Consider the following 25,140-nt stretch of genomic DNA (forward strand, 5'->3'; position numbering starts at 1 on the left):
CTCTCCAATTAGTCCCACTCCCCCTGCCCTTTCCTCATAGCCCTGCACATTTTCCTTTTCAAGTATTTATCTAATTCCCTTTTGAAATTTACTATTGAATCTGCTTCCTCTACCCTTTCAGGCAGTGCATTCCAGATCACGACGACATTTCTCCTCAGCTGCCTCTGGCTTTTTTGCCAATGATCTTCATTCTGTGTCCTCTGGTTACCGACCCTCCTGCCACTGGAAACAGTGTCTCCTGATTTACTCCATCAGTCCAGCTGGGGCCTCCTAACCAGTGACCAGTGCCAGGTAAATATGACAAAACTGAGAGAAAAATGGAGAAACGATGAATGAAAAGGGAATGCACCGTGGGTTTGTCAGTATCTGAAAGGGAAAGAGGATAGGTTAGCGTTTCAGCTGTGAAGTTTGATCAACAGGCTGAGGGATGACCTAATAGAGGTCTTTAAAATTATGAATGGTTTTGATAGAGTGGATACAGAGAGAATGTTTCCACTTGTGGGGAAGAGCATAATTAGAGACCATCAATATAAGATAGTCACCAAGAAATCCAATAGGGAATTCAGAAGAAACTTCTTTACCCAGAGAGTGGTGAGAATGTGGAACTCGCTACCACAGGGAGTGGTTGAAGCAAATAGTACAGATGCATTTAAGGGGAGGCTGGACAAGCATATGAGGGAGAAGGGAATAGAGGGTTGCGCTGATAGATTTAGATGAGGAAAGATGGGAGGAGGCTCGTGTGGAGCATAAACGCCAGCGTGGACTGGTGGGGCTGAATGGCCTGTTTCTGTGCCGTATATCCTGTGTAATCCTATGTAACAACAACTTGTATTTATATAGCGCCTATAACATAGTAAAATATCCCAAGGCGCTTCACAGGAGCCAGAGAAAGAGATATTGGGACAGGTGACCAAAAGCTTTGTCAAAGAGATAGGCTTCAAGGAGCATCTTAAAGAGAGAGATGGGAAGGCAGAGAAATATAGAGAGAGAATTGTATACTGAGACACTTAACTGTAGGCCAACAATGCAAGACATCACCAAGGTTGTAAAAAGTACCAGAGAAAGTGAGATAAATCATGAAGTAAAGGATAGTTGTCACCCAGCAGATTGTAGGAGAAAGGGAAGGCCAAGGAAGGTGAGGAGTTGCTCAGTTTTGAGGTTCTAGGAAAGAATAAGTTAGGGAGTAGGAAGCAGTGAGGTGTGTCTTAAGGTGGACAGAGTGGTTCACAGGGATGAAAGTAGGATGGCGTATTTGGAGGCTTGGGGATCAAGATTGCAAAGTTAAAAGAAGCAATGACTAGAGCCGTATTGATAAAATGGAGACGGGAAAGGTTGTGATAGAAAGGCAGGAACTGAGAGAGGAACCACCTATTAGGTTCTTTTACTCACCTGCAAAACTACTTTTTTTACACTGACATGGCCCCATTAACTACACCAATCAACTCATTGGTGCACACACCCCATCAAATGAGCCCAGCATTCACTGAACTCTGTTTATATTACATAGAATGTACAGCACAGAAACAGGTCATTTGCCTAAACTGGTCTATGCTGGCGTTTATGCTCCACTCGAGCCTCCACCCACCTCCCTTCGTCTAAACCTACCAGCATAACCTTCTATTCTTTTCTCCCTCATGTACTTATCAAGTTTCTTCTTAAATACATCCACACTATTTGCCTCAACCACTCCCTGTGTTAGCGAGTTCCACATTCTCACCACTCTCTGGATAAAGAAGTTTCTCCTGAATGCCTTATTAGATTTATTAGTGACAATCTTATATTTATGGCCCCTAATTTTAGACTCCCCCACAAGTGGAAACATCTTCTCTACATCTACCCTATCAAACCCCTTCAGAATTTTACAGACCTTTATCAGGTCACTCCTCAGTCTTCTCTTTAGGGAAAAGAGCCTCAACCTGCTCAATCTTTCCCGATAGTTACAGCCTGCTCAATCTTTCCCGATAGTTACAACCTGCTCAATCTTTCCCGATAGTTACAACCTGCTCAATCTTTCCCGATAGTTACAACCTGCTCAATCTTTCCCGATAGTTACAACCTGCTCAATCTTTCCCGATAGTTACAACCTGCTCAATCTTTCCCGATAGTTATAACCTGCTCAATCTTTCCCGATAGTTACAACCTGCTCAATCTTTCCCGATAGTTACAACCTGCTCAATCTTTCCCGATAGTTACAACCTGCTCAATCTTTCCCGATAGTTACAACCTGCTCAATCTTTCCCGATAGTTATAACCTGCTCAATCTTTCCCGATAGTTATAACCTGCTCAATCTTTCCCGATAGTTATAACCTGCTCAATCTTTCCCGATAGTTACAACCTGCTCAATCTTTCCCGATAGTTATAACCTGCTCAATCTTTCCCGATAGTTACAACCTGCTCAATCTTTCCCGATAGTTATAACCTGCTCAATCTTTCCCGATAGTTATAACCTGCTCAATCTTTCCCGATAGTTATAACCTGCTCAATCTTTCCCGATAGTTATAACCTGCTCAATCTTTCCCGATAGTTACAACCTGCTCAATCTTTCCCGATAGTTACAACCTGCTCAATCTTTCCCGATAGTTACAACCTGCTCAATCTTTCCCGATAGTTACAACCTGCTCAATCTTTCCCGATAGTTACAACCTGCTCAATCTTTCCCGATAGTTACAACCTGCTCAATCTTTCCCGATAGTTACAACCTGCTCAATCTTTCCCGATAGTTATAACCTGCTCAATCTTTCCCGATAGTTACAACCTGCTCAATCTTTCCCGATAGTTATAACCTGCTCAATCTTTCCCGATAGTTATAACCTGCTCAATCTTTCCCGATAGTTACAGCCTGCTCAATCTTTCCCGATAGTTGTAACCTGCTCAATCTTTCCCGATAGTTATAACCTGCTCAATCTTTCCCGATAGTTATAACCTGCTCAATCTTTCCCGATAGTTATAACCTGCTCAATCTTTCCCGATAGTTATAACCTGCTCAATCTTTCCCGATAGTTATAACCTGCTCAATCTTTCCCGATAGTTACAACCTGCTCAATCTTTCCCGATAGTTACAGCCTGCTCAATCTTTCCCGATAGTTACAACCTGCTCAATCTTTCCCGATAGTTACAACCTGCTCAATCTTTCCCGATAGTTACAACCTGCTCAATCTTTCCCGATAGTTACAACCTGCTCAATCTTTCCCGATAGTTACAACCTGCTCAATCTTTCCCGATAGTTATAACCTGCTCAATCTTTCCCGATAGTTACAACCTGCTCAATCTTTCCCGATAGTTACAACCTGCTCAATCTTTCCCGATAGTTACAACCTGCTCAATCTTTCCCGATAGTTACAACCTGCTCAATCTTTCCCGATAGTTATAACCTGCTCAATCTTTCCCGATAGTTATAACCTGCTCAATCTTTCCCGATAGTTATAACCTGCTCAATCTTTCCCGATAGTTACAACCTGCTCAATCTTTCCCGATAGTTATAACCTGCTCAATCTTTCCCGATAGTTACAACCTGCTCAATCTTTCCCGATAGTTATAACCTGCTCAATCTTTCCCGATAGTTATAACCTGCTCAATCTTTCCCGATAGTTATAACCTGCTCAATCTTTCCCGATAGTTATAACCTGCTCAATCTTTCCCGATAGTTACAACCTGCTCAATCTTTCCCGATAGTTACAACCTGCTCAATCTTTCCCGATAGTTACAACCTGCTCAATCTTTCCCGATAGTTACAACCTGCTCAATCTTTCCCGATAGTTACAACCTGCTCAATCTTTCCCGATAGTTACAACCTGCTCAATCTTTCCCGATAGTTACAACCTGCTCAATCTTTCCCGATAGTTATAACCTGCTCAATCTTTCCCGATAGTTACAACCTGCTCAATCTTTCCCGATAGTTATAACCTGCTCAATCTTTCCCGATAGTTATAACCTGCTCAATCTTTCCCGATAGTTACAGCCTGCTCAATCTTTCCCGATAGTTGTAACCTGCTCAATCTTTCCCGATAGTTATAACCTGCTCAATCTTTCCCGATAGTTATAACCTGCTCAATCTTTCCCGATAGTTATAACCTGCTCAATCTTTCCCGATAGTTATAACCTGCTCAATCTTTCCCGATAGTTATAACCTGCTCAATCTTTCCCGATAGTTACAACCTGCTCAATCTTTCCCGATAGTTACAGCCTGCTCAATCTTTCCCGATAGTTACAACCTGCTCAATCTTTCCCGATAGTTACAACCTGCTCAATCTTTCCCGATAGTTACAACCTGCTCAATCTTTCCCGATAGTTACAGCCTGCTCAATCTTTCCCGATAGTTACAACCTGCTCAATCTTTCCCGATAGTTATAACCTGCTCAATCTTTCCCGATAGTTACAACCTGCTCAATCTTTCCCGATAGTTACAACCTGCTCAATCTTTCCCGATAGTTACAACCTGCTCAATCTTTCCCGATAGTTACAACCTGCTCAATCTTTCCCGATAGTTATAACCTGCTCAATCTTTCCCGATAGTTACAACCTGCTCAATCTTTCCTGATAGTTATAACCTGCTCAATCTTTCCCGATAGTTATAACCTGCTCAATCTTTCCCGATAGTTACAACCTGCTCAATCTTTCCTGATAGTTACAACCTGCTCAATCTTTCCTGATAGTTATAACCTGCTCAATCTTTCCTGATAGTTATAACCTGCTCAATCTTTCCCGATAGTTACAACCTGCTCAATCTTTTCCGATAGTTACAACCTGCTCAATCTTTCCTGATAGTTATAACCTGCTCAATCTTTCCTGATAGTTATAACCTGCTCAATCTTTCCCGATAGTTATAACCTGCTCAATCTTTTCCGATAGTTACAACCTGCTCAATCTTTCCCGATAGTTATAACCTGCTCAATCTTTCCCGATAGTTATAACCTGCTCAATCTTTCCCGATAGTTATAACCTGCTCAATCTTTCCCGATAGTTACAACCTGCTCAATCTTTCCCGATAGTTATAACCTGCTCAATCTTTCCCGATAGTTATAACCTGCTCAATCTTTCCCGATAGTTACAACCTGCTCAATCTTTCCCGATAGTTACAACCTGCTCAATCCTTCCCGATAGTTACAACCTGCTCAATCTTTCCCGATAGTTATAACCTGCTCAATCTTTCCCGATAGTTACAGCCTGCTCAATCTTTCCCGATAGTTACAACCTGCTCAATCCTTCCCGATAGTTACAACCTGCTCAATCTTTCCCGATAGTTATAACCTGCTCAATCTTTCCCGATAGTTACAGCCTGCTCAAACTTTCCCGATAGTTACAACCTGCTCAATCTTTCCCGATAGTTATAACCTGCTCAATCTTTCCCGATAGTTATAACCTGCTCAATCTTTCCCGATAGTTATAACCTGCTCAATCTTTCCCGATAGTTACAACCTGCTATAACCTGCTCAATCTTTCCCGATAGTTATAACCTGCTCAAACTTTCCCGATAGTTATAACCTGCTCAATCTTTCCCGATAGTTATAACCTGCTCAAACTTTCCCGATAGTTACAACCTGCTCAATCTTTCCCGATAGTTACAACCTGCTCAATCTTTCCCGATAGTTACAACCTGCTCAATCTTTCCCGATAGTTACAACCTGCTCAATCTTTCCCGATAGTTATAACCTGCTCAATCTTTCCCGATAGTTATAACCTGCTCAATCTTTCCCGATAGTTACAACCTGCTCAATCTTTCCTGATAGTTACAACCTGCTCAATCTTTCCCGATAGTTACAGCCTGCTCAATCTTTCCCGATAGTTACAGCCTGCTCAATCTTTCCCGATAGTTACAACCTGCTCAATCTTTCCCGATAGTTATAACCTGCTCAATCTTTCCCGATAGTTATAACCTGCTCAATCTTTCCCGATAGTTACAACCTGCTCAATCTTTCCCGATAGTTATAACCTGCTCAAACTTTCCCGATAGTTATAACCTGCTCAATCTTTCCCGATAGTTATAACCTGCTCAATCTTTCCCGATAGTTACAGCCTGCTCAATCTTTCCCGATAGTTACAACCTGCTCAATCTTTCCCGATAGTTATAACCTGCTCAATCTTTCCCGATAGTTATAACCTGCTCAATCTTTCCCGATAGTTACAACCTGCTCAATCTTTCCCGATAGTTATAACCTGCTCAAACTTTCCCGATAGTTATAACCTGCTCAATCTTTCCCGATAGTTACAACCTGCTCAATCTTTCCCGATAGTTATAACCTGCTCAATCTTTCCCGATAGTTACAACCTGCTATAACCTGCTCAATCTTTCCCGATAGTTATAACCTGCTCAAACTTTCCCGATAGTTATAACCTGCTCAATCTTTCCCGATAGTTATAACCTGCTCAATCTTTCCCGATAGTTACAACCTGCTCAATCTTTCCCGATAGTTATAACCTGCTCAATCTTTCCCGATAGTTACAACCTGCTCAATCTTTCCCGATAGTTACAACCTGCTCAATCTTTCCCGATAGTTACAACCTGCTCAATCTTTCCCGATAGTTATAACCTGCGCAATGTTTCCCGATAGTTATAACCTGCTCAATGTTTCCCGATAGTTATAACCTGCTCAATCTTTCCCGATAGTTATAACCTGCTCAATCTTTCCCGATAGTTATAACCTGCTCAATCTTTCCCGATAGTTACAACCTGCTCAATCTTTCCCGATAGTTATAACCTGCTCAAACTTTCCCGATAGTTATAACCTGCTCAATCTTTCCCGATAGTTATAACCTGCTCAATCTTTCCCGATAGTTACAGCCTGCTCAATCTTTCCCGATAGTTACAACCTGCTCAATCTTTCCCGATAGTTATAACCTGCTCAATCTTTCCCGATAGTTATAACCTGCTCAATCTTTCCCGATAGTTACAACCTGCTCAATCTTTCCCGATAGTTATAACCTGCTCAAACTTTCCCGATAGTTATAACCTGCTCAATCTTTCCCGATAGTTACAACCTGCTCAATCTTTCCCGATAGTTATAACCTGCTCAATCTTTCCCGATAGTTACAACCTGCTATAACCTGCTCAATCTTTCCCGATAGTTATAACCTGCTCAAACTTTCCCGATAGTTATAACCTGCTCAATCTTTCCCGATAGTTATAACCTGCTCAATCTTTCCCGATAGTTACAACCTGCTCAATCTTTCCCGATAGTTATAACCTGCTCAATCTTTCCCGATAGTTACAACCTGCTCAATCTTTCCCGATAGTTACAACCTGCTCAATCTTTCCCGATAGTTACAACCTGCTCAATCTTTCCCGATAGTTATAACCTGCGCAATGTTTCCCGATAGTTATAACCTGCTCAATGTTTCCCGATAGTTATAACCTGCTCAATCTTTCCCGATAGTTATAACCTGCTCAATCTTTCCTGATAGTTATAACCTATCAGTTTCGGTATCATCCTTGTAAATCTTATTTGCACCTTCTCTAGTGCCTCTGTATTTTTTTTGTAATATGGAGACTAGAACTGTGCACAGTATTCGAAGAATGGTCTAACCAAGGTTCAGTACAAGTTTAACATGTGAAATGTGACACATTGTCTGGCAGTCTGTCTGTAGAACTTACCTTCTCCAGCTTGAGACCAAAGAACATGCTTTCTGCTAAACTTCAGGATGAAAATCAGAGCAAAACCCTCCGTCAGCTCAGCTCCCCTGAAGGAAAATTCCACTATGCTTGAGAAGATATTGATTGCCAATCACTAACTCACTTTACATATCCAGTTATACTGGGTCTTGATGTATTCTGCAGCGAGTGTCTCACCTCCTGACTCCCCAAAGCCTTTCCACCATCTACAGGGCACAAGTCAGGAGTGGGATGGAATACTCTCCACTTGCCTGGACGAGTGCAGCTCCAACAACACTCAAGAAGCTCGACACCTTCCAAGACAAAGCAGCCCGCTTGATCGGCACCCCATCCACCACCTTAAACATTCACTCTGTCCACCACCGTGGCTGCAATGTGAACCATCTACAAGGTGCATTGCAGCAACTCGCCAAGGCTTCTTCAGCAGCACCTCCCAAACCCCCGATCTATACCATCTAAAAGGACAAGACCAGCAGGTGCATGGGAACACCACCATCTCCAAGTTCCCCTCCAAGTCACACACCATCCTGACTTAGAAATATATCGCCGATCCTTCATCGTCGCTGGGTCAAAATCCTGGAACTCCCTCCCTAACAGCACTGTGGGAGTACCTTCACCACATGGACTGCAGCGGATCAAGAAGGCTGCTCACCACCACCTTCTCAAGGGCAACTAGTGATGGGCAATGCAGTGACGCCCACAACCCATGAATGAATAAAAAAATAAAGATGTTGGAAAAAAGGAAATAAAAGAGCTTGAGCACAAAGCTTGTAGACAGAGCTAGGTGAACGCAATCCGAGTGAATCGCAAGCAGAGTGGAAGAATTAGGTGAGAGCAGGAATCGGTGGAGAGGAGAAATTCATTGGTAGGTATAAGGTAAATTAGGTAAGTAATTATCAGATTGGAATTGAGCTTTGTCTTGTAACATGAAAGAAGCTGCATGGTCAGTGGCAGTAAGCAGTTAACAGATATTAGCTGTAAGTGGTTGCTTGATTAGATGGTAAAAGCTGTGAGCTAGAAGCTGATTAAACAGTTGTAACTTGTTTGACTCTCAAAAGGTATATATTAGGCGCTAGTTTGCAAAAGCACAGAGCTTAGAGACAGAGCTGGGTGAACACAATTGGAGTGGAAGAATTTGGTGAGAGCAGGAATCGGTGGTGAGTAACAAGGCAGTTGAGATGTCTAACTGAAAAGGAGGAGTGGAGCCACAGAACCAAAGGACTCTAAGTTAATAGGCCCGAGAGCAGACCTTTGGGAGAGCGAGAAGATCAGCCAGAGATAAAGGTAGGCCCCAGAGCCCGGAAGGAGTGAGGTGAAAAACCTAAAGTGACATCAGCACAAGGGAAGGAGCTGATTGGTGAGTAGCTGGTGATTGTTTTTTTTTAGGTCTTGAGTTTATTTCTGTTCAGTTAGTTAATAGTCTATTAAATAGAGGCATGGTAGGGTACCTCAGTCCCGTGGAATGCACGTCTTGTGCCATGTGGGATCGGCAGTATGCTTCCCGTGTCCTGGACAACTACGTGTGCAGGAAGTGGCGTCAGCTGGAGTCACTGCGCTGCATCCGTGAGGCTGAGAGCTACGTGGATAGCATGTTTCAAGAGCTGGTCACCCTGCAGCATAACAGTGTACAGGCAGAGAGGGAATTGGTGACCACCAGGCCGACCAGGAAGACCAGGCAGGTAGTGCAGTAGTACCCTGAGTGCATCTCACTCTAACCGGTACTGAATACTGGTGAAGGTGATGGTTCCTCTGGGGAGTATAGTCAGAGCCAAGTCCGCGGCACCACGGTTGGCTCAGCTGGCGGGGGGGGCCCCCGCAAGGAGGAAGATCGGGAAAGCAATAGTGTAAGGGGACTTAATAGTTAGGTGAACAGATAGACGTTTCTGTGGCCGCAGACATGATTTCAGGATGGTATGTTGCCTCCCTGGTGTCAGGGTCAAGGTTGTTACTGAACGGCTGCAGAACATTCTGAGGGGGGGGGAGGGTGAACAGCCAGAGGTCGTGGTCCATATCGGTACCAACGACATAAGAAAGAGGGATGTGGACCTGCAGGCACATTTTAGGGAGCTAGAAAAGAGATTAAAAAGCAGGGCCTCACAGGTAGGAATCCCCGATTACTCCCGTGCCACGAGCCAGTGAGTATAGAAATAGGAGGATGAATGTGTGGAGGTGAGGGGAAGATGTGTTTGATGGTGGGATCACGCTGGAGGTGACGGAAATGGTCCGTTGAATGTGGAGGCTGGTGAGGTGAAAGGTGAAGACAAGAGGAACCCTGTCATGGTTCCGGGAGGGAGGGGAAGGGGTGAGAGCAGAATTGCGGGAGATAGAGCGGACACGGTCGAGGGCTGTGTCAACCACGGTAGAGGGGAATCCTCGGTTGAGGAAAAAGGAAGACATGTCAGAAGCACTAGTATGGAAGGTGGCAGTGTCAGAGCAGATGCGGCGGAGACGGAGAAACTGGGAGAATGGAATAGAGTCCTTACAGGAGGCGGGGTGGGAGGAAATGTAGTCCAGGTAGCTGTGGGAGTCAGTGGGCTTATAGTGAATGTTTGTCAATAACCTATCCCCAGAAATGGAGACAGAAGTCGAGGGAGGGAAGGGAAGGGAAGAGTTGGAGATGAACCAGGTGAAAGTGAGGGAAGGGTGGAAATTGGAAGCAAAGTGAATGAAATTTTCCACTTCAGGACGAGAGTAGGAAACAGCACCGATACAGTCATCAATGTACCGGAAAAAGAGGTGAGGGAGGGGACTGGAACAAAAAATGTTCCACATATCCCACGAAACGGCAGGCATAGTTAGGATCCATGCGGGTTCCCATAGCAACACCTCCCCTTTCATCATTCCGTAAGGACTGCTCCCTCTGCGACACCCTTGTCCACTCCTCTATCACCCCCAAACACCCCTTCCCCTTCGCCCGGCACCTTCCCGTGCAAGCGCAGGAGCTGCAACACCTGCCCTTTTACCTCCTCCCTTCCCATTGTCCAGGGCCCCAAACTCTCCTTCAAGGTGAAACAGTGATTTACTTGTACTTCTTGCAATTTAGTATACTGTATTTGCTGCTCACGATGCGGTCTCCTCTACATTGGGGAGACCAAACGCAGATTGGGTGACTGTTAAGTCTGTGAATGATTGAGACACGGACCAGCAGGAGTGAAAACAAACAAGTCTTTACTGGTGGAAGTCAATAGTGAAAACTAACAAACAGAGGCTCTCTAGCGCCTTTTATACAGGGGTGGTCACTGCCGGTACTGCAGTCTGAGACCAGTTATTCTCTTAAAGGTACATACACAACAGTGACCGTTTTGCGGAACACCTCCGTTCTGTCCGTGAGGGTGACCCCGAGCTTCCGGTCGCCTGTCACTTTAATTCTCTGCTCCACTCCCACTCTGACCTCTCCATCGTCAGCCTCTTGCACTGTTCCAATGAAGTTCAACGTAAGCTCGAGGAAGAGCACCTCATCTTTCGATTAGGCACTTTACAGCCTTCTGGACTCGACATCGAGTTCAACAATTTCAGACCATAATCTCTGCCCCTACCTTTTTTCACATGGCAGCTGTTGATGATTCTGCCATTCCCATTTACACCTCATCTAGACTCATCTTTTGTTTCTTAACTTGTCCCATTACCATCCCCTTTTGCCTTGCACCATCATCCCTTTGGTCTTTTAATCTCTCCTGCCTTCCACCCTATCACAGACCTTCCCTTTTGTCCTTTCCTCCCCACCCCCCTTTCCCTGCCCTTACACTTGCTTAAAAACCTGTTACATTTCTAACTTTTTCCAGTTCTGACGAAGGGTCATTGACCTGAAACGTTAACTCTGTTTCTCTCTCCACAGATGCTGCCTGACCTGCTGAGTATTTCCAGCATTTTATGTTTTTATTAATAATCCAGAGAACCTGAGTTCAAATCCCACCATGGCAGTTTGAGAATTTGAATTCAGGTTTAAAAGATAAACATTGGACAGGACAACAATAACTTACCAAAGGTGCTGCTCCCTCAGTACTGCACTGCAGTGTCAGCCTGGATTATGTGCTCCAGTTTCTGGAGTGGGAGTTGAACCCACGACCTTCAGACTCAGAGGTGAGAGTGATACCACTGAGCCAATCATAACACAGACTAGGGATTGAACGTGGGACCTTCCTGGTCTCTGAGGTGGGTGCTATCTTTTGGGTGGTGGAGCAACTGTATATCACTTGCATAGCAGTGAGTTAAGGATGCACTTTGTCACACTCCTGGCATTGCAGTCTGTGGCCACTAAATCTGACCGTAGCACCCGTTTTTTTTTGGCGCTACGGGTGCTGTTTTGAGTCCAAAATGGCATCGGCGCCACGCACACTTCTGGTGCATGCCACGCCGGGAGCCATTTTGGGTGAGTCGTTTGCGTGGGCACTCTGAGCGTGTGCCGGAAGCATGTAGAGTACACAGATCGTGACATCAGTCAGCGTGCTACGCTGATTTGATGCCAGCGCTGCCATTTTTGACCTCAACGCTCCAGCTAATGCCCTCCTTTTAAACACGCACAGCTTAACAAGCGTTCAGCAGCAGGAAGGACCCCGCACTGCCACCAGCTCTACTTAGAGGGATCATCAGCTGCTTTCAGGTTAGTTGCTGATTGGTTTCTACCGGCGGCTCTTGCTGAGTTTGTAGAAGTGTTTGGTGGTATGTGAAGCTGCTGAGTGTCCAGGGACTGGTGTAACATAGAAACATAGAAGATAGGAGCAGGAGTAGGCCATTTGGCCCCTTGAGCCTGCTCCGCCATTCAATGAGATCATGGCTGATCATCCAAATTCAGTACCCTGTCCCTGCCTTCTCTCCATATCCCTTGATCCCTTTAGCCTTAAGAAATATATCTAACTCCTTCTTGAATATATTTAATGTATTGGCCTCTACTGCCTTCTGTGGTAGAGAATTCCACAGTTTCACCACTCTCTGGGTGAAGAAATTCCTCCTCATCTGTCCTAAATGGCTTACCCCTTACCCTTAGACTGTGACCCCTGGTTCTGGACTCCCCCGCCATCGGGAACATCCTTCCTGCATCTAGTCTGTCTAGTCCTGTTAGAATTTTATAAGTTTCAATGAGATCCCCTCAATCTTCTAAACTCCAGTGAGTATAAGCCCAATCAACCCAATCTCTCCTCATACGTCATTCCTGCCATCCCAGGTATCAGCCTGGTGAATCTTCGCTGCACTCCTTCCATGGCAAGAACATCCTTCCTCAGATAAGGCGACCAAAACTGCACACAATACACCAAGGCCCTGTACAACTGCAGCAAGACATCCTTGTTCCTGTACTAGAACCCTCTCGCTACAAAGGCCAACATACCATTTGTAACCAACAGGTTACTTCAAGGCTTCTGCTCAGACCAGTTGCTCCTGGACATGGGTGCAGTAGTTTGTATCACCCTTGGCCTGCAGCATGACGGAGAATGAGGAGAGGCGACACAGAGGAGGACAAGCTGCTTGAAGAGGGGGGAGGAGGAGGGGGAGAAGGGCTCTCAGCAGGAGGCCCTATCCACCTGGGGTCTTCAGGGAGCAATTCTCTAACCCCAGCCTCAACAAGGAACAACGTATGCAATGTCTGCGATTCACTAAGGAGGTGCTCACTGAAATCTGCTTCCTATTGCAGGCAGAACTGCAGCCTCAGAGCAGAGCGAGGACAGCATTGCCAGTGGCTGTGAAGGTGAGTGTGGCCATGAATATTTATGCATCGGACTCCTTCCAGGCTGGAGCAGGCGATATTTCCAATATCTCGCAGTTTGCCATGCACTGTTTCATTAGGGAGATCACTGAGGTTCTGTATGCAAAGAGGTGAATACATTTCATTTCTCTCGCCAGAGAGAAGCAGGCGGAGCGAGCATGCGGCTTTGCCAGGATAGCAGGGCGTCATCAACTGCACATGTCACTTTGCGGGCATCGCATGTGAATTCGGACATGCTCCGTAAACCGGAAGGGATTCCACTCACTCCATGTCCAGCTGGTGTGCAACCATACGCAGCGAGATCATGCAGGTCAATACTCGGTACCCCGCCAGCATTCATGATGCCTTCGTTCTGCGGCAGTCTGCTGTACCATCCGCATTTGAGCCTCCACAATAAACCAGAGGGTGGCTATGAGGCAACAAGGGGTATCCACTGACTACCTATCTGGTGTGCGTGGGCAGCATATATATAACTAAAGCCATGCTACCACACGGAATCTGATAGAGCAGACCATTGGCATGCTTAAACTATGCTTCCACTGCCTGGACCGCTCTGGAGGAGCCCTGCAGTATAGAATCATAGAAATTTACAGCACAGAAAGAGGCCACTCGGCCGATTGTGTCTGTGCTGGTACTCGCCAGAGTGTGTCTCACGATTTGTCAGGGTCTGCTGCATGCTGCACAACTTGCCATCATGAGGACACCGCCCTTGCCACCACGTATACGGCGAAGAGCTGAGGAGGAGGAAGAGAGAAGGCAACCAATACAGCCCCTTTCTGGGCGGGCTGTCCATGGTCGACTCATTCAACTGTGGTACGAGTGAACGCAACTCCAATTCCCCATTCACAAACAGTCCCTTACCTTCTCTCTGTTACTGACCATCACTGCGTCCTCTTGGCCACAATGCTACAATAAAAGCCACCACAAAACAAACATTCCAAACCAAATTTATAAATCAATCCATCCAATATTAATTACAAAAGTCAACTAATCACTTGTGCATTCCCTTTGTGCCTGTCTTCTGTGTGCTTTTGCCTGTCCTAGTGCTCCTATGCAGTGCTACCCCAGTGGCTGCAGCATGGCTGGTGGAAGGCTGCTGACTTTCAGTGGGGGAGACTGCAGATGGCTTTGGAGGTCGACCTCGAGCAGCTCTGGGCCTAGTAGGCCCGGCTTCGGTCTGTACCATCTTGGCATAGGCGGCAGCAGTCCGGGCTGGCTGGCTGACAGACAAGGGCACTGGCGGAGTGGCAGTGTTGGGAGCACGAACGCTGTCTGCCTGAGGACAGCAGGTTCGTGCTCCACGGAGTCACTGCCACTTCCCAGGGGCGGCGCCTCCGCAATCCTAGCCATCTGTTGGAGGACAGATGACTGGACTGTTGTGACACCCTGCAAGCCCCTTTCCACTCTGGTAGCAGCAGCGGCAGTTTGAGCTTGCATGGCAGCAAGCTGAGCCTTCATGAGAGCAGTCCGCGCTTGTGTGGCAGAAGTCTGAGCTTCCACTGCAACACCGACATTGGGTGGCTTCTACTTGTGCTGCAATGGAAGTTGAGACATCGGCCATCAGACGTTACATCATGGTTGAGTCATCAAGTGCACTAATGGAGTTGTCCATCACTTCCATGCTGGAAAGGATGGGCTCCAAGCTCTGCGCAAAGCCCTGTGCAAGGTTGGTGCCAGACTCTTCCATGCTCCTTGACATTGTACTCCGGTTTTCTGGAAGGCCTGCCAAGCATTTCATTGTGCATACCCATCAGCCTTCTTCTGTAGGCCACCCCATCAGAGTCCTCATCTGAGTCCTCTGCAGCAGAACACATGTGCAACCTTGCCCTCCAGGGAGCTGGCACCTGCGCTAACCTTTCCCCCCTGCCCTGGCTGCAACCCACTCATACCCGATGACTCACCATGTGTAGATCCTGCATCTAACCTGTCCCCTAAAGTACGCGCATTGTCAGTATCTGAGCTGGTGGCTGTGAGTGTGAAATCGAGTGACTGTGTCTTCAACATCACTACCTTCTTCCTCTTGCACTTCCTGCTCCTCCACCGCTGCCTGGCCAGGTTGCAGTTCTTGTGCCTTTCTCCTTTCAGATAGCCAAGGGTAGGGTTGCGGGGAGGGGAGAGGTGGGGGCAGAAGCAAGAGGTGCATGCTTACACCATCTGCAGTTTGTAAATCAGAAGACATTGTGGGATGAGGGGGCTGTGGGGTATGAGGATACTGTTAACTTGGATTGTTTCAGCCCTGCTGCTGGCCATGGCCTCAGTGATGGCCACTCCAATAATCTCCAGCACCGCCTCCTCCATTGGGGTTAGGTCTTGAAGGCGTGTCTGTCTCCCTGCGGGTAGCCCCTGCTGCCTCCGTTTATGAGCCACCTTGCCCAGCAAGAGAGAGGGAAGTGTGTCAGTGAGTGTGGCGCAGTGTGTTTGGGTGATGTGCCTGTCATGCTTGAATAGCAGTGTGTGCAAGCTGTGAGTGGGTGTGAGGCTTGCAGCAGGTAAAGCTGAGTGTGAGGTATGATTCATGATTGTTAGAGATTGTTGGTAGGTGTGTGAAGGAGGGCGGGGGTGGTGAATTGAGCAGTGTCTGAGCCTAGTGGTTCAGTTGTAAGGATTTGAAGATGAATTCACTGACCTTGACCACTCGTGTGAGGTCATTAAACTTCTGGCGGCACTGCATCCAGGTCCTCAGGGCTACACTGCTGGCATTGACTGCGATGGCTATCTGGTCCCAACGCCTTCTCAGTTTGTCTGCCAGGCCTGATGGCCCCCTATGGATAGAGGACCTCTTGCACCAAGGCCTCCAGTGCTGCATCAGAGTATCTTGGAGGCTGATCTCTGTCCTGATCCTGTTGCTCACACTCTCTTCCCCAGCCACTTGCAGCACCTGCTGCAGACAGAAGACACCTCCCCTTTAGAGGTGCAGGCCGCCTTTAAGTGGTACTAGTCTTGCACGATCTTGGGGGGGGGGGGCCCCCCCCCCCGCTGAGGCGTGGAGCCACTCAGCAGCATGTTCAGCGCTGGGCTGCACGCTACTATTATTTAAATTAGCAGGCAGCATGAAGTTTACGTGCTGCCTTCATTGGAAGGAATGGGCACAGGTTGATTGCGCATCGCAATTCCCGTGCCCGTTTTCGGTCCTTGTCCAATTTCTAGGCCGGTGTCTGCAAACAAAATTGAAGCTTCTTAAACTCGGTGCTTGTTAAGAGGTGCTTTTTTCATTCAAGGAGCTGGGAATATTCCTATCAGACCCTTCTGCCTCACCCCCAACTGCTCGCGCTCATATATACGTCTCCAAACACATTAAACATTAGAAAGCAGGAAGTGATTGTAAAGTTTAATTCCCCTGGAACCGTGATATCCCCTTTTGCTCGACACTCCATAACAGTGTAGAACTTTCATGTGCGATGTTCCGCAGTGTGTTCAAAGGCTGACGTTAATAAAGAAAGATGTCTTATGTTGCCGATTCAGGCTAATGTATACCAGCTTTTAGCTGTTGGATGAAAGAAGGTTTCTGACTGAGCTTGTTTCTGTTCTCCATAGGGGAGAGTGCTGGACACATGACAAAACCTCCCTTAACAATGGGGAGAGGTTTAATTTTGCCACGGTTCCAAGGGCTGCTTTCCAATAATTATATTTTACAGTCACTTCCTGCTTTCTAATGTTTAATGTGTTTGGCGATGTATATGTGACGCGATCTTGCCGTTTCTGCTCAAGTTTGGAATGCCCACCTCCGCAAACTTCAGCTAATCCAAAACTCTGCTGCCCTGTGTTTTAACTCTCACCAAGTCCCATTCACCCATCACCCCCCCCCGGGCTTGCGGACCTACACTGGCTCCCAGGCCAGCAACGCTTAAATTTTAAAATTCTCATCCTTGTTTTCAAATCTTTCTGTGGCCTCACCCCTCCCTATCTCTGTAATCTCCTCCAGCCCTAAAGCCTGCCGAGATCGCTGCACTCCTCCAATTCTGGCCTCTGGCGCACTACCGATTTTAATCGCTCCACCATTGGTGGCTGTGCCTTCAGCTGCCTGGGCCCTAAACTCTGGAATTACCTCTCTACCTCTCTCTCTCTCTCCTTTTAAGACACTCCTTAAAACCTACCTCTTTGACCAGGCTTTTGGTCATCTGTCCTAATATCTCCATATGTGGCTCAGTCAAATTCTGTATGATAACGTTCCTGTGAAGCGCCTTGGGACGTTTTACTACGTTAAAGGCGCTATATAAATACAAGTTGCGGAAGAGGGTCTGTGGGACATCTGCCAATCAATGTTTAGGCTCTGCTGAGATCTGCCTCTCGAGTCCTTCACAACTCGCCCTTTCCCATGACCAACTCAACAGATGGTCAAAGGGGAGAGCTGAGTGAGCAACAACAGCCCATGGCCAAAGCATGGTGGGAGACTATAAAGAAAGAAATTGCATTTCATAGAGATAGGAACAGGAGTAGGCCATTCGGCCCTTCGAGCCTGCTCCGCCATTCAATGAGATCATGGCTGATCTTCGTCTGAGATCATAGCTGATCTTACCAGTTCAGTACCCCGTCCCCGCCTTTTCTCCGTAACCCTTAATCCCCTTAGCCTTCAGAAATATATCCAATTCTCTCTTGAAAATATTTATTGAATTAGCCTTCACAGCCCTCTGTGGCAGGGAATTCCACAGGCTCACCACTCTTTGAGTGAAGAAATTCTTCCTCATCTCTGTTTTAAATGATTTGCCCGCTATTTTTAGACTGTGGCCCCTGGTTCTGTGCTCCCCGGCCATTGGAAACATTCTCTCTGAATTCAGCCTGTCCAGGCCTGCCATAATTTTATATGTTTCGATGAGATCCCCTCTCAATCTTCTAAACTCCAGTGAGTACAAGCCCAAACTATTTAATCTCTCTTCGTAGGTCATTCCCGCCATTCCAGGTATCAGCCTGGTGAATCGCCGTTGCACTCTTTCCATGGCAAGAACATCCTTCCGCAGATGGGGCGACCAAAACTGTACACAATACTCCAGATGCGGTCTCACCAGCACCTTGTACAGCTGTAGTAAGGTATCCCTATTCCTATACTCGAACCCCCTTGATATGAAGGCCAACATACCATTTGCCTTCTTAATCGCCTGTTGCACCTGCATGCTCTCCTTCAGTGACTGGTGCACAAGAACACCCAGGTCCCTCTGCACTTCCCCATCTCCCAATCTATTGCCATTTAGATAATAATCTACCCTCCTGTTTTTACCCCCAAAGTGGATAACCTCGCATTTATCCACATTATAGTGCATCTGCCACGTATCCGCCCATTCCCCCAACCTGTCCAAATCGCACTGTAGCCTCCTGACATCCTCATCAGAGCCCACCCCTCCTCCTAGTTTAGTGTCGTCAGCGAATTTGGAAATATTGCATCCAATTCCCTGATCCAGATCATTTATATATATTGTGAACAGCTGGGGTCCCAGGACAGATCCTTGCGGCACCCCGCTGGTCACTGCCTGCCACTCCGAAAATGAGCCGTTTATTCCAACTCTCTGTTTTCTATCCGCCAGCCAGTTCTCTATCCACGTTAATACTTTGCCCCCAATTCCATGAGCCTTAATTTTGCATGATAATCTTTTGTGTGGAACCTTATCGAAGGCTTTCTGGAAGTCAAGGTACACCACATCCACTGGCTCTCCCCCATCTATTTTACCAGTTACTTCCTCAAAAAATTCCAGCAGATTAGTCAAACACGATTTACCCTTTGTAAATCCATGTTGACTCTGTCCGATCCTTTCCCCATTTGTCAAGTGCTCCGCTATTTTATCCTTAATAATGGACTCTAGCATTTTGCCCACAACCGATGTAAGGCTTACTGGTCTATAATTCCCTGCTTTCTCTCTACCCCCCCTTTTTAAATATTGGGGTAACATTAGCTACCCTCCAATCCACGGGTACTGTTCCCGAGTCAATGGAGTTCCGGAAGATGATCCTTAGAGCATCTGCTATCTCCAGGGCCACCTCCTTAAGTACCCTAGGATGTAGTTTATCAGGCCCCGGGGATTTGTCGGCCTTCAGTCCCCTCAACTTACCCAACACCATATCCCTAGAGATACTAATTTCTGTCAGCTCCTCCCTCTCATTAGTCCCTATGTTTGCCGATATTCCTGGGAGGTTATTTGTGTCCTCCTTTGTGAATACAGAACCAAAGTATGAGTTTAATTGGTCTGCCATTTCCTTATTCTCCATTATATATTCTCCCGAATCGGACTGCAAGGGACCGACTTGGGATTTTACCAGTCTTTTCCTCCTGATATACCGATAAAAGCTTTTGCAGTCTGTCTTTATGTTTGCTGCAAGTTTACTTTCGTATTCTATTTTCCCCTTCCTGATTAATCCCTTTGTCCTCTTTTGCTGTATCCTGTACTGCCCCCAATCTTCCGGTCTGGTGCTTTTTTTTGCCAGTTGATATGCCCTTTTTTTGATTTTATGCTGTCCCTAATTTCCCTCGTTATCCACGGTTGAGTCACCTTTTTAGGTTTATTTTTATGCCAAACCGGTATAAACATGTTCTGGAATTCTTCCATTCTATCTTTGAACGCTTGCCATTGTCTCTCCACTGTCAATCCCCCCAGAAACACCACCCAATCAATCTTACCCAATTCCCGTCTCATACCCTCGTAATTCCCTTTATTTAAGTTCTGGACCTTAGTCTCTGATTCAATTTCCTCACTTTCCATCTCGACTGAGAGCTCGATCATATTATGATCGCTCTGACCCAAGGGGCCTCGTACAAGAAGATTGCTGATAAGTCCCTTCTCATTGCACAATACCCAGTCTAAAATGGCCTGATCTCGAGTCGGCTCCTCGACATATTGGTCCAGATAACCGTCCCGAAAACATTCCAGGAATTCCTCCTCCTCAGAATTTTTACTAATTTGGGTAGTCCAATCAATATGTAAATTAAAGTCACCCATGATGACAGCTGTGCTCTTATCGCACGCTTCTCTAATTTCCCTTTTTATGCCTTCCCTCACCTCCATATTACTATTTGGAGGCCTATATATCACACCCACTAACGTTTTCCTCTCCTTGCTATTTCTCATTTCTACCCATACAGATTCCGTTTCATCCGAGTTAATATCCTTCCTTTCCATTGCATTAATCCCCTCCTTTACCAGCAATGCTACCCCACCTCCCCTACCTTTTTGCCGATCCTTCCTAAATATTGTATATCCCTGGATGTTAAGTTCCCAGCCTTGCCCACCCTGCAGCCACGTTTCTGTAATCCCAATCAAATCATACTTGTTTACCTCTATTTCCACAACTAATTCATCCACCTTGTTCCTAATGCTTCTAGCATTAAGATACAAAGCCTTCAGGCTTGCTTTTTTCACACTCTCATTATGAATTAGTTTGGCCCTTTGTGTTTCTCTCCTTTGCTTATTGCTTCTCACCTTTCTACCATCTATTTCTAACTTCATATGACTTCCCTCTTTTCCACTACCTAGGTTCCCATCCCCCTGCCAAATTAGTTTAAATCCTCCCGAACCGCCCTAGAAAATATTACCCCGAGGACATCGGCTCCCTCACAGTTCAGGTGTAGACCGTCCCCTTGGTACAGGTCACTCCTCCCCAAGAACTGGTTCCAATGCCTCAAGAATTTAAATCCCTCTCCCTTGCACCACTGCTCAAGCCACGTATTTAGCTTATCTATCTTACTCTCTCTAAACTTATTAGCTCGTGGCACTGGTAACAATCCAGAGATTACTACCTTTGAGGTCCTACTTTTCAATTTAGCTCCTAACTCCCTAAATTCAGCTTGTAGGACCTCCTCCCTCTTTTTACCTACATCGTTGGTACCTACATGTACCACGACAACTGGCTGATCCCCCTCCCCCTTCAGAATGCTCTGCACCCGCTCCGAGACATCCTTGACCCTTGCACCAGGGAGGCAACATACCATCTTGGAGTCTCGGTCTCGGCCACAGAAACTCCTATCTATCCCCCTTACAATTGAATCCCCTATCACTATAGCCCTATCCCTCTTTTTCCCGCCCTTCTGTGCAGCAGAGCCAGTCATGGTGCCCTGAACCTGGCTGCTGGTGCCTTCCCCTGATAAGTCATCTCCCCCAACAGTACCCAAAACGGTAAACCTGTTTTGGAGGGAGATGACCGCAGGTGACTCCTGCACTACCTTCCTGCCTTTACCCTGCCTTTTGGTCACCCATTTACTGTCTGAGCTAGCCTTTACCTGCGGTGTGACCAACTCACTGAATGTGCTATCCACAACATCCTCAGCATCGCGTATGCTCCAGAGTGAGTCCATTCGCAGCTCCAGCGCCGCCATGCGGTCCGCTAGGAGCTGCAGCTGGACACACTTCCTGCACACATAGTTGTCAGGGACAGTGTCCCTGATTTCCCACATGGCACAGGAGGAGCATGACACGGGTCTGAGCTGCCCTTCCATGACTTAACCCTTACAATACCTTTTTATTTACTACGATTTAGCTTAATTATTGAATTCTACTTAGAATAAGTTTGTGAAATTACTCACCAACCAGTCACCTACCTGTTTTCTGGTGTTGTATTTTCACTGCCGCCTCCTGTCCTGGAACCTTTTCCACCTAGGTTAGGCTCCTGAAATAAAATAAATTGAACCTACCTTTTCAACTTCCCCTAACCCCTAAAAGGTTAGAGGAGGTGGAAGGGTGGGAGACACTACACTAGTGTTTCGGGTTTAGCAACAGCTCCACCTATATAAGAGTTACTGGCCTCCTGCTCTCCCGACTGCACCAGCTGCTCCCTGGTGACGTCACACACTGATTACTATTTACCCCTCTCCTCTGCTGTTGATTTGGTACGCCTCGCAACTGCCGCCGGTTTTTAAGCCGGGCTCCTCCTCGCTGCTCCCTGCTGCTCCGAGTGGTCGGGCCTCGCAACTGCCGCCGGTTTTTAAGCCGGGCTCCTCCTCGCTGCTCTCTGCTGCTCCGAGTGGAGCACCTTGCACATCCTCAGGACATCCCAAGGGGCCTCACAGCCAATGAAGTACTTTTGACATGTAGTCACTGTTGTAATGTAGGAAACACGGCAACCAATTTTCGCACAGCAAGGTCCCACAAACAGCAATGAGATGACCAGATGATCTGTTTTAGTGAAGTTGTTTGAGAGATAAATATTGACCAGGACACTAAGGAGAACTCCCCTTCTCTTCTTTGAATAGTGCTATGCGATCTATTACATCCACCCCAGAGGGCAGATGGGGCCTCGGTTTAACGTCTCATTCAAAAGACTCCCTCAGTACTGCACTGGGAGTGCTAGCAGAGATTCTGTGCTCAAGTCTCTGGAGTGGGACTTGAACCCACAATCTTCTGACTCCAAAGCAAGAGTGCTACTCACTCAGCCAAATGTCTGTATGGTTGATGATCTCTCAAACGGCAGCAGTTCTCCTCCGATTCCAGCTCGCAGTATCTACCATTCTCCAGTTCTTACATGCGCGTTTAACCTATGGCTCACTCAATCTACAGGTCTCTCTCTCGCCGCTTTGTATGCAGTGACTAATTTTAAAAGGTATTTATTTGTCTTGGTGTTTATATTACATTGGCTTGTTTCTGTATTGTACATCCTTTCGGCCCAATAGATTTATGCCTGTGTTTATGCTCCATGAGCCTCCTCCCTCCCTACTTCATCTCACCCTATCAACATATCCTTCCATTCCTTTCTCCCTCATGTACTTATCTAGCTTCTCCTTAAATGAATCTCCACTATTTGCCTCAACTACTGCATGCGGTAGTGAGTTCCACATTCTAACCACTCTCTGGGTAAAGAAGTTTCTCCTGAATTCCTTAGTGGATTTATTAGTGACTATCTTATATTTAAGGCTCCTAGTTCTAGTCTCCCCCACAAGTGGAAACTATTACGTCCGTGAATGATTGAGACACGGACAGCAGGAGTTGAACAAAACACGTCTTTACTGATGGAAGTCAATAGTGAAACTGAAAACAACAGAGGCTCACTAGCGCCTTTTATACAGGGGTGGTCACTGCCGGTACTGCAGTCTGAGACCAGTTATTCTCTTAAAGGTACATACACAACAATTCCTCCCCTTTTAGATAAACAGTACATAACATTCATTTAACAACTAAATGATAACTAATTACAATCACAATTACGGTTGCTAGATACATTGGTTAAGTTTAAGCAATTATAAGTTCAGTCTTTGAGGAGGCTTCCTGATTCTGTCTGGATAACGCCTCTTTGGGGTATCAGGTTCTTCTGGCAATGTTGAGTCGGGATCAATGTCGTTGTTTGGTTCATCTGCTTCCAATATTACCGGTTCTGTGGTAGCTGCAATTGGAACGTCGATTTCATTACCAGGTGTATCAGATCGTGGTGTGGAGTTGACGTTTTCCAGTGACTCTAGAATCTGGTCAGCATGGCGTCTTACAATGCTCTCCCCAATGTCCACGGTATACATGAGAGGTCCTTGTCGTGTACAAATCGTTCCTGGCTGCCATTTCTCAGTGCGGTAGTCCCGGGCCAAAACTGGTTGACCTATCTTAAAACTCCTGGTCGGCCTTTCATTCATATTCTGAAACTGCCTGTTCCCCACATCTCTTCGGACATTTGGCTTAACCAAATCCAAGCGGCATCGTAGTCTTCGATTGAAGAACATCATGGCTGGAGTTTGGTTGGTAACCGCATGTGTCGCATTCCGGTAGGCAAACAAGAAGTTGTCCACCTTGTGTTGTAGGGGTATATCTTCATTACACATTGCCTTGATAGCCTTCTTGAATGTTTGGACAAACCTCTCGGCCAATCCATTAGTGGCTGGATGATATGGGGCAGATGTGTAATGCTTAACACCATTGTTCTTTAAGAACCTCCGGAACTCTTCAGACACAAACTGTGGTCCATTGTCAGAGCAAATCTGTTCAGGCAGCCCATTCCTGGCGAATATGGTTCGTAAAACTGTGATAGTTTTTTCCGTGGTGGTTGAGGACATTTTTATTACCTCTGGCCACTTTGAATGTGCATCCGCCGCAATTAAAAACATCGAGTCCATGAAGGGACCAGCAAAATCAATGTGCACCCTTTGCCATGGAGATGAGGGCCACTCCCATGGATGCAGAGGAGCTTGTGGTGGGGCGTTTTGGACCTTCTGGCATCCTGCACAGCTCTTGGTCATCTCTTCGATTTCTCTATCGATTCCCGGCCACCACACAAACGCTCTGGCTAAGTTCTTCATTTTTACCCCACCCAGATGACCCTCATGAAGCTCATTGAGCACTCTATCCGTCAACTTAGGTGGAATTACTACTCTGGATCCACACATCAAGGTTCCTCTGCACACTGACAGCTGTTCTCTTCTCGGCGAGAATGCTGGCAGCAGTGGTTCGCCATGTGCTGGCCATCCCTTCACCGTTAAATCATAGACCCGTGATAGTGTCGGGTCATTCTGTGTTTCCTTTTCTATGTTTGCATTCGTCACAGGGAGACATTCGACTATGGTCGAGTGGAATAACTCCATTGGATCCACTGCAAGGTCTTCTTCTTCCACCGTCGGCAACGGTAGGCATGACAATCCATCAGCATTTCCATGCTGTTTAGTTCCTTTGTACTCGATGTCATATTGGTGTGCCCCTAGGAAAAGGGACCATCTCTGCAGCCGTTGTGCTGTCATTATCGGTACGCCCTTCTGAGGGTTGAAAATGGAGACAAGAGGTTGATGATCGGTTAGTAGAGTAAATTTTTGACCGTGCAGGTAGTGATTGAACTTCTTCACCCCCCACACTAGGCTGAGGGCCTCTCTGTCAATCTGGGCGTAGTTACGCTCGGCAGAAGTTAACGAGCGTGACGCAAAAGCTATCGGCCTCTCTAAACCATCAA

At 46.5% G+C, this 25,140-nt stretch overlaps 1 protein-coding gene across 1 annotated transcript in view; it reads right to left on the bottom strand.

The window, feature by feature from the left end:
• The window catches only part of galnt16 (UDP-N-acetyl-alpha-D-galactosamine:polypeptide N-acetylgalactosaminyltransferase 16), a 242,549-nt gene that overhangs the window by 82,100 nt on the left and 135,309 nt on the right, over positions 1-25,140 (bottom strand). The gene's annotated exons all lie outside the window — the stretch shown is intronic.

Source organism: Somniosus microcephalus, chromosome 12 (genome assembly GCF_052327205.1).
Source record: "Somniosus microcephalus isolate GS21.2 chromosome 12, FLI_Smic_1.0, whole genome shotgun sequence".
Classification (NCBI taxonomy): Eukaryota; Metazoa; Chordata; class Chondrichthyes; order Squaliformes; family Somniosidae; genus Somniosus; species Somniosus microcephalus.